We start from the raw sequence: 15,044 nt of genomic DNA, 5'->3' as shown, positions 1-15,044 counted from the left end.
AAATTCTTGCAGGAGGTTGGGAAGGTTAGAAGAGGGCCTAAGGGGTCCCTAGCACCCTTCTAGAGAGTTTCACAGTGATCGGATCTCAAGAAACTGCTTTCGTGAGCTTCTAAAGGAAGTCTGTAGGGGTTCTACAGGATGTTCTTAAATTTCTACAGGATGTTCCGAAAAGAGGATTTTGGAGGGTTGATGGAGGAAAAACAGTGGGAAAGTGGACATGGGGGTTGGATAAGGATGTTAAGGGGTCTAGGACCTGGTGCATGAGGCTAGGGAGTGATTGGATTTGGTTCAAGGATGGAGGGATCAATGATGCACAAGAATGTAGAAATTAGGGCAAAGGGAGAAAACGTAGCAAATGAGAGGAAAGAATCTAAGTTCGAGGACGAAGTAGGTTGCATGGATGGGGTAAGGGTAGGAGAGTAGGTTTCACAGGTGCTATACATGTGATTTTTCAAAACTAACCAATAAAGACTAAGAAAACCAAAGATCTAGCTGTTTTAACCTAATCCTGACCTAAATAGCAGCAAAGAAAATGAACAGCAGTTTATTTGCAAGGAAATAATGTGAAATAGCTATGCAAAATAATAAATCATGAACCTGAGCATGTAACCACAACTAGCATCAACTTCTGTAAATGAGAATCTAACATTAATAATTGCATGAGGAATCAAATATTGTGTTTTTGTTGGCAGCAAGGACACCTTGGTCCCAGCTCATGGTCCCACTGAGGGAGAGGTGAGATCAGAGGCGCTTGATAGCCTTTTTCTTAAGATCTTATTTGTTATTAACCTATCAAATCAAAAATCATTTTCAATCATCAAAATCAATCTAAATAACAAAGCAAGATTTAAATCTAAATAGCAGATTTTATTCTAAGAATGCAGCAAAAACACATAAAGGTAAACAAAGGAGGTACTGGGCACTTGAGTTGGGCCCAAACCCAAGAGCTACAGCCTCCTAAGAGAGATTAGAGCTAGTTCAAAGCTGGATTCATCTTTATTGGGCAAGAAATAATAGTTACATCAAAAACTGTCCACAAGGGAAAGCTTGAAAGTGTGGTGAAATGCAGAGCTAATCTACTGCCTAAAAAATGATTAAAAGAATGACTAAAATTGAACTACAAACTAGCTAAATTCTGCCTACAAAATGACTAACTGAAATGAGGCCCTAAGCCTTCTTATTTATACAAATTGAGGACCCCAACAACCCTCCTAAATTTTAGGAACTCAGCTGCCAAAACTTGTAGTTAACAACAACTTTACTAGCCCTTGCTCGGCTGCCCTTGTGATAATCAATTTGGTGGCCCTTGAACTCCGAGTTGATGGTGGAGAATTCAAGGTAAGGGCCCATAAACGAAGGGGACACCTTCCTAAAAATCCTCTCCACGAATTTGGTTGCCAAGTGCTCATTTAAACCTTTGATTTTGTCCCCAAATTGACCAAAAAGACTACATAAAGCACACATTAGACTTGTTGGCATAATGACTAACCCAATTCACTCTATTAGCATAAATATAATAAAAAACATGCAATAAACTAATGAGAATGGTGGATTAAGTCGAATTAGGAGGCTGAATGAGCCCATATAATTATCCATTTTCGGGGCTCATCATTAGGGGAGCTCATAGAATTGGCAGAGGAATCTCGGTCAAAATGCGAGATATCGGGGGTGATTAATGCTATGTTCATAGTGCTCATCCCAAAGATTGACAAGCCCTTAACCTTTATTGACTATCATCCCATATATTTATGTAACATGGTCTACAAAATGTTTTCTAAAATCATTGCCACTAGGCTCAAAACAAATTTGTCATGGTATGTGACTCTGGAATAATTTGGCTTCTTGGACAACCGACAGATTCATGAAGTGGTTGCAATCACTCAAAGGTGTATCCACACTATCAAGTATTTTCGATTGGAGGCATGCAACATGAAGATTGACTTGATTAAACCCTACAATAGTGTTGATTGGAATCTATTGTGGATGATCTTACACAAGATAGGTTTCAAGGTCAATCTTGTGGATTGGATCATGGCTTGCATGACTACATTGAAATTCAAAGTAATCATTAACATGTTTCCTATTGAGTCTTTTAAGGCTTATGTAGGCCTCAAACATGGATGCACACTTCCCCACTTTTATTTTTTCTTGTTATTGATGCTTTGAGCAAAAGGATCTTGAAGGCACAATCCAAGGGTAACATTTCAGGCTACATATTATCTTAGAATGTCACTTTATCTCACATTATGTTTGTTAATGACATACTTGTTGTTGGGGTGGCTAAAATATCTGAATGGTGAGCCTTCTATCAAATTATAATTAGTTTCGAGGAAGCATCAAGTTGATTATTAAGCAAGGGAAAATTTTCTTTAATTTCCATGAAGCATGAGGTTGAATTGAAGTTGGAGATTGCTTAAATCCTTAGGGTAAAATCAATCAATATGGATAAAGGATTTCATTATCTGGGCTTCTCTCTGAAGTTGAACAATTATGAGGTAAAATATTGGTTATGGATGACCATGAAATTCGAGAAGATCTATCATTGGTCTCACAAGTGGTTGTTGATGGGTGAAAGTCTAATCTTGATTAAATTGGTCATGTAGAACATATCCATGTACTATGCAGAAATTATGTTGTAGATTTGCAACTTTTCATGAAGTTTTAATCAAAATCACAAGACACAAACCTACTCTACTACTCTGCAGAAGTTAATTCACATTTTAGAAAAAAAAATTAGACATGCAATAAGAAATAACACACATGCACATATATTTTTTGTGGGGAAAGAAATATATTAAAACCCCTAATGTCTTCTTGCATTAATATGATGAATAAAGATGTATTACAATTTCTTTGCTCAAATGAGCACAACCTACCAGTGAATAACCTATCTCTCTTCTCATTAAGAAGATATGACCCATAATTAGTCAATTTATGCCTCTACTTGAGCTTCCTTGTGGAATTCCTGAGAAATTATGACCCTATTATTTACGAATTTCTCCAAAATGGATTGTGCAATTCCCATGGTTAATCATCTAACTGTATGCAACACCTGTACTCTCAAGACTAGTCTACAACTGATGTTACACTTCCTTGGAATCTCAACCACAATTAGGGAACTAAAATTCTCTACATGCACTAGATATTTTGGGCTAATTGATCCGTTAACTGAATGATCATTGAGTTTAACTGAAGTCCCACTGCACAACTAACCTTCCACTAATTCCTTAAATAGTTGGAACTAGTTTAACTGAATACAACCTAATATAATTGAATTACATTGATACAAATTAGAAATCACTCATGCTTAATTAAAATCAAGCCCTCCAACTCTAATTAACTAAGTTAATTGAGTGACAAGATCCATGTAACCTTATTTAACTACCTCCAAGATTTTTGATGATGTGGAAATTTAAATTTTCTCAATTTAATCAAGGAAAAATTGAATTGAGAATTTCTTGCTACATTTTTTCAACACTCCCTCTCAGCAAGAAAGGGATTATCGACCATCCCTATCCTACCCCTCTAGAACTCGAACTTACCTCTTGATAAGGCCTTTGTCAAAATGTCAGTGTCTTATTCCTTTGTCGGAATATATTGTATCAGCATTATCTACCTCTGCACACAGTCACGTAAATGGTGATATTGGATATCTATATTCTTAGATTGATCGTAAAAAATAGGATTCTTAGAGAGCTTGATGCAACTCTGATTATCAAATTAGATCACAGTTAGATGCATCATTTGACCAAATAGTTCGACAAATATCTTTCCCATCTAGATTGCCTCACATGTTGCTTAACTTGCATGCATATGTTTTTCTTCTGTTGAATTGGGCGCCACAAATATTTGCTTATTTTTGTACTAAGAAATAGTTGTCGACTGAAAACTGAAAATTCCATCTAATGTACTCTTTCATTCTGATGTACTCACTACCCAATTTGCATTTTTGAACCCATACAACTTCACTCCCTCTTTCTGTTTGTACCATAATCCAAACTGGGTAGTACCTCTAAGGTACTGTAAAACACACTTAACTGCCTTCCAAAATAATTTGGGCGGCCTAACCATAGTTTGGCTCACTTGGTTGACTTCATAACACATATATGGTTGTGTATTCACTAGATACATCAATGAACCCACTAGCTTTTGATAATTGGTAGCATCCACTTCATCACCTGAAGTAGCATCCTCCTTCCTGCAGTTGGTTGCTAGAGGTGTCTCCATGGGTTTACAACTATACATGCAAAATCTTTGAAGTATCTCATTTGCATACTTGCCTCGAGAGACAAATAGTTCCCCATCAACTTTCCATAATTCGAACTTGATGAAGTAGTGCATGAAACCGATGTCCTTCATTTCAAATTCCCTTGCAAGGTCCTCCATGTAAGATATGATCAGTTGTTCATCACTAGTTAAAACCAAATCATCAACATATAAGACAATAAAAATTAATTTACCTTCTACCAAGATATGATAGATATTTGCATCCTCTTTAATTTTGGTGAAGCAAAAACCTGTGAGATAGCTATCGATCCAAGTGTACTAAGCACGAGGTGATTGTTTGAGACTGTACAATGATCGCTTGAGTATGCACACATGAGATTATCGATCAAATGTCTCCAAATCTTCTAGTTTCTGAGTGTAGAACTCCTCCTTAATAAATCCATTGAGGAATTTTGTTTTTACATCCATTTGGTGGATCTTCCACCCCATCTACGCAGCGAGAGAAATGGTTGATCTAATTGATAAGTAACTCTCTATAGGAGAAAATGTCTCCTCATAGTAAGTTACCTCAACTTGAGAGTACCCTTCACCAAAACTATGGCCTTATACTTCTTTATGCTTCCTTTTGTTTCTTGATTTACCTTGAAGATCCATCTCGAACCCACAACTAATTTATCTGCTTTTCTTGGGACCACTTCCCAAACATTGTTCTTTACAATGGATTCGTATTCATGCACCATTGGATCAACCATACAGGTTTCTCTAATTCTTCCTTGAAAGAGGATGGCTCAATATCTATAAGCTCGGTCTTTAGAGCCATGTAGCCAGTGTACTGATTAGGTGACCTTCTCTCCCAGCGCTGATTTGGAGCACCCACATTCTCCCTTGCATCCTACACAAGTCTCTCAACCTCCCTAGTTCTTTTCCTTCCTTCTATGGATGGCTCTTCTTGGGTGGTTGTCTCCACTCTTTGCTTCTCAATTTGTGGCTTCTCCACAACTTATTGAGGCTCCTCCTTTAGAGCTAAAAGCTCATCTTTTGGTGGGATTTGAAGCTCCCTATCAAGAGAGCACCACGTCACTTTATCCTCATAAAAATTTACATCCATTCGTAAATCTCTCATTCTGAGGGATGGAAAGTACACACAATAGTTGTGTGGAGTTTCTATCTAACCCAAAAATACCACCAAGTATGTTTTCGGCTCAAGATTCTTCCTTGATTCTTTGGAGACATGGTAGTAAACAGAGGCTCCAAAAATCCTGCAGTGTGAAACATATGGCTTCCTCCCTAAGAAATCCTCCTCTGTTGTAAGCATTCCCAGAATCTAATGAGGACTCTGGTTCTGAAAATTTATTGTTGTGTTACATGCCTCAGGCTAGAAATGCAAAGCTAGGCCTTGTTCATGCAATGATGCACTCACTGCTCCCACAATTCTAGGGTTATTTCTCTTAGCCACCCCATTCTGTTGTGGGTTGTGGGGTATTGTCAACTCTCCTCGAATGCCTTATTTTTCACATAATTTTTAAAATTAATTTGAAACTTACTCACCTCCATTATCACTCATGAGATCCTTCACCTTCTTGTCGATTTATTTCCCGACCAATGCCTTGAATTCTATGAACTTGGAGAATGTCTCATCTTTCTTCCACATGTAGAAGATCCATCACTTCTGTGAGAATTCATCAATAACAATTACAAAATATTTGTATTTGGTAGTGGAGGCTACCGAGAAGGGTCCACAAACATCAAATTGGATCCTTTCTAGGAATACATGTGCTTTGTTGTCCCAATCATGGAATGTGGATTTTGCGTACTTATCCAAAGTAAATCCTTTGCATACATCATGGTGCTCCAGTGCTCCTTTGGGGAGGCATGTGGTTATTTGTTGCATAATCTTCAACATGCCATGATGCAAATGGCCAAGTCTTATGTGCCAAAGTTCACCAACTTCCCAACTCTGCACATTTTTCTCCTTTCTGGTTAATGTAACACAGTCGTCCACATCTATTTTATCAGGTTCTTCACACAAACTCGAATCTTCTTCACCTATCCCATGGTTATGTGTCTCAGGAATGATTTCCCTTTTCTGAAGATCACATCATAACCATGGTCTTCCAAAACTGCAATAGAGATGAGATTTTTTTTTTAGGCCCATAATGAACATGACATCCTTGAGCCTAAGAGGGGAGCCTGAATCCCTCTGAAAGGTGACTATACCAATCCTAGTCTGTCATCCCCTAGCTTGATGTGCATCTACAAATCTTTCTCCTCAAAGTCACTAAAAAAGTCTCTACACCCTATCATTTGGAATGATACACCTCATTCCAAGAATCACATGCTCCTCATCATTGTGTTATCCATGCATACAATAAGGGTAAATTTAAGCTTGAACTATGAAGCCAAGGCTTCACCTGTTGCTCCTCCTGAGGTCTTCTTACTTACCTTTTTGTGTGGACACCTCGTGGCATAGTGCTTGAATTCATGACAATGGAAGCATTTAATTTTGGACAAATCTTCTTCTTGCCCACTTGGATGGACTCTCATATGGATTGATATTTCTTCTCTTTTCCATTCTTTCCCTTTCCAACCAACACAATTTTTTCTTCATCCTCGCCCTTGGATGAAGTCCCATCTATGATATTCCACCTTATTTCCTCTTGTACGAATTCAATCCATAATTGTTCCCAATTTAGTAGTTTCTCCCTCATGTTAAGAAAATCTTGGTAGCTATTCCATCTCTTGGGAAGGCCTAGAAGGGCTAGGGTTACCAAGTCGTCTTTTGGAACCTTAACATCAACCCCACCAATTTCATCACAACATTTTGTGAACCTTCTTAGATACTATGGAATAATGTCATTCTTCTGCATCTTTGTTATGAAACCAGCTCAAGAAAAGATAGAAAAGATAGATCAACGCCTTAGAATTCAGCCTCTTCGAGGGGGCAACCTCCTTTACATTACATAAATGAACAATTCTTGGATGATACAAATGACAAAACCTCCTTTCTATATATAGGAGTCTAAGGAGTCACAATATAATCCAGCCGACCTAACAATAATAATATAAAGCCACAAAAATAACAATAGAGGGATTCTATGGGGCACAGAAATAACAATATGGGGGTAATAGGGGCACAACAATATAAATAAGGGGTATAACTACAATAGTAATGGGGTAATCACTAGTATTATAGGGACCCAACATGCCCCTCTCCTTCAAAAAAGTGTTGTCCTCAACGCTTGAGTAGTTCTGGATACTTCTGCATAAAATTCTCATCCTCCCATGTGGAATCTTCAGCGGATAAGTTCTTCCACTTGATAAGATACTCTGAAATTGATCGATTTCGTAGCTGTCGAGTTCTTGTTTCTGTGACTGCTTCCGGTTCCAATATAATTTTTCCTTCCTCGTCAAGTTCTGGCAATATTGTTTGAACTGGGAGCTTGTCGCCTATAACCTTCTTTAAACATGAAACATGGAAAACTGGGTGCAATCGAGAAGCTGCAGGAAGCTCCAATTTGTATGCCATAGTACCAATCTTTTGCAACACCTTGTACGGACCATAATACTTTGGTGATAATTTATTATCCTTCTTAGCTTGCTTTAGGGACATTTGCTTATATGGTTGTAGCCGTAGGAATACCCAATCACCTACATCAAAACTTCTTTCACTGCGATGTTGATCTGCCTGTTGTTTCATTCTATTTTGTGCCAACACGAGGTTATCCTTTAAGAGTTGGAGGACTTGTTGTTGATGTTCGATGTGATGTTCCACTGCCTGAACCTTAGAATTTTCTCTTAAATATGATGTGATGGATGGTGGTTGATACCCATAAAGTGCCATAAATGGGGTCATTTTTGTTGCTGTATGGAAGGAAGTGTTATACCACCATTCAGCCAGAGGCAACCATTTGACCCATTGTGTCTGTTTATCAGATACAAAGCAACGAAGATATCCTTCCAAACATTTGTTTACTATCTCAGTTTGCCCATCAGATTGAGGATGATAAGATGAGCTATGAGCTAACTGAGTACCAAGACAAGAAAATAATTCTGTCCAAAAATTTCCAGTGAAAATGGGATCTCTGTCACTTACAATAATCTTTGGGTTTCCATGTAGCTTTTGAATTGTTTCCATAAATGCAGTAGAAACTGTACTGGCTTTAAATGGATGTGATAATGCACAAAAGTGTGCATACTTGGTAAGTCTGTCAACTACCACCATGATGACACTCTTTCCCTCAGACTTGGGTAAACCTGTGATAAAATCCATTGAAACCTCCTCCCAACGTTGGCTTGGAATGGATAAAGGTTGTAATAGACCCGGTGTCTTAATTGTTTCAACTTTATTTTGTTGGCAAACCAAACATTCCGCCACAAACTTTTGAATATCTGATTTAAGGCCATCCCAAAAAAATTCCTTCTTAACCCTGTGGTAAGTTTTTAAAAATCCTGAGTGCCCTCCTAAGGGAGAAGTGTGCAATTCCATAAGAATCTTTTGTTTTAGCTGGGAATTCTTACAGAGGTATAAGCGATCTTTGTACCATAACGAATCATTTTGCCAGCTAAATGTATCAGACGTACTGGAATCTTGTTGTAGCTTTCGAATAAGTGCCCACACTTCTTCGTCATTCTTCCATTCCTCCCTTGCTTCGTTTATCCAATCTGGTTGGATAATAGAAATGGCGCACAACAATGCTTCCACATCCTCATCCTTTCTTGAGAGTGCATCTGCCACCACATTTTGCTTCCCTTTTTTGTAGATGATTTCAAAGTCATAACCCAACATCTTTGTGACCCACTTTTGTTGCTCTTCAGAGGATAATCTTTGTTCTAAAAAGTATTTAAGGCTATCATGATCCGTTTTTACCTTGAAGTGTCTTCCCATTAGGTAGGGTCGCCATTTCTTAAGTGCATGGAGTATTGCCAACATTTCCTTCTCATAAATAGCTTTGCTTAAAAACTTTCCCTTGATTGGACGACTTTCAAAAGCAATGGGTCTTTCATCTTGCATTAGAACAACACCAATTCCATTTCCTGAAGCATCACATTCCACAATAAAGGTTTTTGTGAAGTCCGGTGTAGCTAAGACCGGTGCTTGGCACATTGCCTCTTTAAGATGTTCAAAGGCCTTTGTTGCTTCCGGAGTCCATGAAAATGCATCTTTCTTCAATAATGTTGTTAGAGGTGCTGCTATTCTCCCATAATTCTTAACAAACTTGCGATAATACCCTGTCAACCCAAGAAATCCTCGCAGATGCTTTATGGATGTGGGGATTTTCCATTCCTTAATGGCTTTAATTTTGCTAGGGTCTACCTTAACTCCTTCATGAGATACAATATGACCCAAATATTCCACCTCCTGGACTCCAAAGAAACATTTGGATCTTTTTGCATATAATTGTTTCTCCTCCAATAGTTGTAGCACCCTGTCAACATGTTCAACATGATCCTTCCAAGACTTGCTGTAGATTAGTATATCATCAAAAAATACTAACACAAATTTTCTAAGGAATGGTTTGAAAATTGAATTCATCAAACCTTGAAATGTTGAAGGTGCATTGGTAAGGCCAAAAGGCATGACCAAAAATTCATAATGACCCTCATGAGTTCTAAATGCCGTTTTCGGAATGTCTTCAATCTTCATTCTGATTTGATGATATCCCGAACGAAGATCCAACTTGGTGAAGTAAATTGATCCATGCAATTCATCCAGTAATTCATCAATGACAGGAATGGGGAACTTATCTTTAATAGTGAGCTTGTTGAGCTCCCTATAATCCGGACACATGCGCCATGATCCATCCTTCTTGTGCACCAATACTACTGGAGCAGAGAAAGAACTTTGACTTGGTTGAATTATACCAGCCTCTAGCATTTCTGCAACCATACGTTCAATTTCACTTTTTTGGACATAGGGATATCTGTACGGCCTGATGTTTGGAGGAACACTTCCTGGAATCAGATGAATAGCATGATCATGATCACGCATAGGTGGGAGACCTTTGGGAGTCTCAAATACCTTGGAATGATTGTCCAGGACTTTTTGGAGATCTGGAGAAATAGATGATTCCAATGTGGAAACATCTAGCGAACATAATTGTGCAATTACACCTCTTTGCTCCTTTTTTAGAAGCTTTGTCATACCATTAGAGCTGATTATCTTTCCTGGTTTCCCTGCAATACCCCTTAATTCAACTTCCTTTCCTTCCGTAGAAAATTTGATGAAAAGTTCTTGAAAATTAAAAGCTATTGTACCCAAGGATTGTAGCCATTGGACTCCTAGTACAACATCAGCACCTCCCATTGGAATGGAAAGCATTGGGCTAGTCAATACATATTCTCCCATGGATAGCTTGATATTATGGCACTTTCCAGAGCAATTTATTGTTCCTCCATTTGCAATCATCACTTGACACTCTGGTGCTGGATATAGGAAGCAATTCAATTCTTTTGCTACCCTACAATGAATAAAATTGTGGGTGCTTCCTGAATCAATCAACACTATTACCTTTTTCTTCTTGATTTGTCCTTCTATCTTGATGGTTTGAGGAGTGGTAATTCCCGCCAATGCATTACAAGATATGGTCGGATTTATTTGTTCTTCATCTAGGCTTTGTTCCTGGAGTATATCTTCTTCTTTTGACCTTTCTTGCTCCTTTTCTTCTTCCTCTTCACAATCTATGTAGAATAATTTCTTCTCAGCACACTTATGACCTTTAGTGTATTTGCTATCACAACTGTAACAAAGCCCTTTTGCTCTTTTTTCTTCCAATTGTTGTGGTGTCAACCTTATAGGTTGTGGAAGACTAGGGGCAACAACACTTCCGTCTTTATAGTTGTGAGTGGTATGCTTCCTGGTTGCCATAATTTTGCTTTCCATTTTTCTTGCTAACCTGAATGCCTTCTCTAATGAATCAGGTTCCCAAAGGCGAACATCATGTTGGATATTATCCTTTAAAGACCCTATGAACACATCAATCCTATGCTCCTCTGGAATATCTTTTACCCTTATGTTCAATTTTTGGAACTCCTCAATGTGCTCCATTATTGAACCCTTTTGTTTGAGACTTATCAATTGGCTAAAAAAAGTGTTGCTTTTTGTATCCTCATAATGTGCTATCAATTCTTCCGTAAAAATTTCCCAAGTGATAAATTTTTACGAGAGCAAAGCCATTGATACCATACAAACTGATTTGGTTCCAAATATACAGTTGCCATACGTACCTTTTGTGTGTTTTGCACATTATTGAGATCGAAGAATTGCTCCATCTGTAATATCCATGTGGCGGGATCCTTGCCATCAAACTTCCTCATATCGATTTTTGGAATATGGTGGGTCTTCGATCCAACATTAGAGTCTATGGAATCATGATTAACATTTCTTTTGTTCGCATCATGAGTTTCCTTTACTACCTTTTCACCATTAGTAAGTATTTCTTGTAGAAAATTTGTCAAATCTGTCTTCAAATCTGCCATGTCTGTCTTCAAATTTTCCATGTCTCTCTTCAAATATGTCTTCAAATCTATCTTAAAATCATCCATCTTAGCTTCCACACCATTTATCTTAGATTCCACGCCATTTATCTTAGCTTCTGTTAGCTTTTGTGAGCGTGACATTTGTTGCACTTGTTCTTGTAATTTTGATATATCATGTAGCATTTCTTCCTCTTCTTCATGAGTCATGCTAGAGCTTTCAGGTTCCTTACTAGGTGTTTGCATTTTCTTTCCTCGGGGCATCAGTTACCGATAATAATGCTTTACTATGCCCTTTGAATTCCGTTAAACCAAGCTTACACAAAAATTTAAAAAAAACTACACACCTTTTTTCACTTTATAGAAGCCTGATATTGAATCTGATGTATCTCTGTAATTTCGGATCATCCAGTTCTGAAATTGTGACCTGTAGTAGCCTTCTGTGTCCTCTTTCCAATGCCACAAGTCTGACCCAAATTGGATTCTCCAAGGAAGAGTTATGTGAAATCTCCCACAGTGACTTTCGTTTAGACTAGTTCAGTAGAGCGAACTTGTACGACGTGCCACGAGTCACTGTTTCAACCTTTGGATCTGAAACACACATACAAGAAACTACAGTCCGTCCTCTTTCTGTACCTTCTTACGAAATTTCAATCCGATCTCCAGAGAGAAAGTTATGACGATTTTCCCCAGGTCACCTGTTTTGAATGTAATTCAGGAGTCTGCAAAAAGACCAACTTCCTCAGATCATATCTCCGCAAATATCGCGCGAAAAGCTCTGAAATTCGGACCCAAGGTTCAGCGTGATTTCTTCTCAAATGGTTTTTTTTGCAACTTCTGAAACGTCACAGAAAAAAAGTTATAGCGAAAATTCCACGATGACCTGTTTGGAGCAGCGAAACCCTAGAATCCAAAGCTCTGATACCAAATGTTATGAAACCAGCTCAAGAAAAGATAGAAAAGATAGATCAACGCCTTAGAATTCAGCCTCTTCGAGGGGGAAACCTCCTTTACATTACATAAATGAACAATTCTTGGATGATACAAATGACAAAACCTCCTTTCTATATATAGGAGTCTAAGGAGTCACAATATAATCCAGCCGACCTAACAATAATAATATAAAGCCACAAAAATAACAATAGAGGGATTCTATGGGGCACAGAAATAACAACATGGGGGTAATAGGGGCACAACAATATAATAAGGGGTATAAATACAATATTAATGGGGTAATCACTAGTATTATAGGGACCCAACAATCTTAATACTTCGAATTTTATGCTTTGTCAGTTCTTTCCACATTGCGAATGAAATTTCTTTTCCATGGATATTTGAGACAATGTGATTGTGTACTCCCTTCAAGATTATTCTCCTTGGCTTGGCTACATATTTCTTCCACTAAGCAAGGTTCTAGGCATTAGATTTCACTAGTTTTGTAACATATGTCTTGATGTATTCTAGTAATCCATTGTCACCCAATACCACCTCCATGCGATAAAATTAGACCTGCCTTCCAAGTCATACTCTAGGCTCAGTTCATTGAAGGCCATTGTCTCAGCTCTAAAGAGATCCTGCTACACTGAACTTAAAATTTGATCCTCTAGAGAAACAACTTTGAAATTCATGCTATACTATGAATCCTGCTCTGATACCATGTACAAATTATGGTGTATATTTGCAACTACTCATGAATTTTTAATCAAAATCACAAAACACAAACATACTTTATTTCTTTATGGAAGTTAATTCACTATTTAGAACAAAAATTTCAGACATGCAATAAGAAATAACACACATGCACATAATATTTTTCCTGGGGAAAGAAATATGCTAAGAAAACCTAATGCATGCTTACATTAATCTGATGAATAGAGATGTATTACAATTTCTTTACTAAATTGAGCATGACCTGCAAGTGAATAACCTATTTGTCTAGTCACTGAGAAGCTCTAACCCAGAATTAGTTAAATTTTTCCTCTACTTGAGCCCTATTTCCTTGTGCAATTCCTAAGAAATTATGCCCCTATTATTTAGGAATTTCTCCAAAATGTATTGCACAATTCCCAAGGTTGATCATCTAACTACATGCAACATCTATGACTCAAGAATAGTTTACAGCTAATGTTACATTGCCTTGGACTCTCCACCACATCTAGAGAAATCAAATTCTCTGCATGCACTAGTTATTTTTGGTTGATTGATCATTTAACCAGATGATCACTGTGTCTAACTAAAGTCCCACGGCACAAGTGACCTTCCACTAGTTCCTCCAATAGTTGGAACTAGTTTAACTGAATGCAGTTGAATATAACTAAATTATATTACTACAAATTAGTGATCACTCATGCTTAACTGAACTCAAGCCCTACAACTCGAATTAATTGAGTTAACTGAGTCACAAGAGCCATGTCACCTTAGTTAACTACCTCCAAGATTTATGTTGATGTGGAAATTCAAGTTTTCTCAATTTAATCAAGGCAAAATCAAATTAAGAATTTATTGCTACATTTTTTCAACATACTAGATGCATTTATTCAAGTTGCCCAAAAATATCATCAACAATATTAGGTCAATAATAGCCAAATTTCTATGGGCTACCCATGGTAGTACTCAAAAATTTCACTTGCTTTGTTTTGAGGAGCTGAAAAGTAACATAGAAAATGGAGGTTGGTATATAAAAGACCCTGAACATTTCAATGTGGTTCTACTAGTGAAAAATTTGTTGAGGGATTTAAATGGTGAAGGAAGCTAGCAATAGATTAATAGATCCAAATATCTCAAAAATGATCAGGTGGTTAGATGTCGCAATGGAGGGGCTCTAGAAAATATGGATGCTACACATATATGGAGGAGTATGATGAAGGTAAAGCATTGGATATTGGGAAATTTGAGGTGGGAGGTAAGCTCGGGGACGAGGGTGGAGGTAGGATTGGAATCCATAAAAGGTATGGCTATCACAAATAATCTATATGTTAAATTTTTGAGTTTCTTACACAATAATGTTATTTTTTATTTGAATCAAATTTATGTGGAATGTTATCCTAGTCTTGAATGTATGGTTAGGGGTGGGTAGATTGGACTCTCAAGTCCGCTGAGAGAGGAATGGGACCAATACAAGATACAATTAACACTTATTGGTATATACTTGTCGAAATAGGAGGACAGGTCGAGCTCGAAAGGTAAAATATATAAATTCCAAATACCATTCAAAGATATCATTCTCATATTTCCAAGGTTCAAAATTAGATTATAGAGCATTATGGTTTCAAAAGGTGTGGAAATGGGAGATCCCACTCAAATTGAAAATCTTTATTTAAGTCCATAACATAATGATAACATGG

The 15,044-nt window shown here is 37.5% G+C and overlaps 1 pseudogene; it reads right to left on the bottom strand.

The window, feature by feature from the left end:
* LOC149236017 (uncharacterized) overlaps window positions 1–15,044 on the bottom strand; it is an 87,539-nt pseudogene that overhangs the window by 14,822 nt on the left and 57,673 nt on the right.

This window comes from Pinus tabuliformis, chromosome 8, assembly GCF_031772625.1.
Source record: "Pinus tabuliformis cultivar Carrire ecotype Pingquan chromosome 8, CPIR1, whole genome shotgun sequence".
NCBI classification, from domain to species: Eukaryota; Viridiplantae; Streptophyta; class Pinopsida; order Pinales; family Pinaceae; genus Pinus; species Pinus tabuliformis.
Note: the sequence above shows the minus strand (reverse complement) of the source record. Positions and strands in the feature narration are given on the sequence as shown.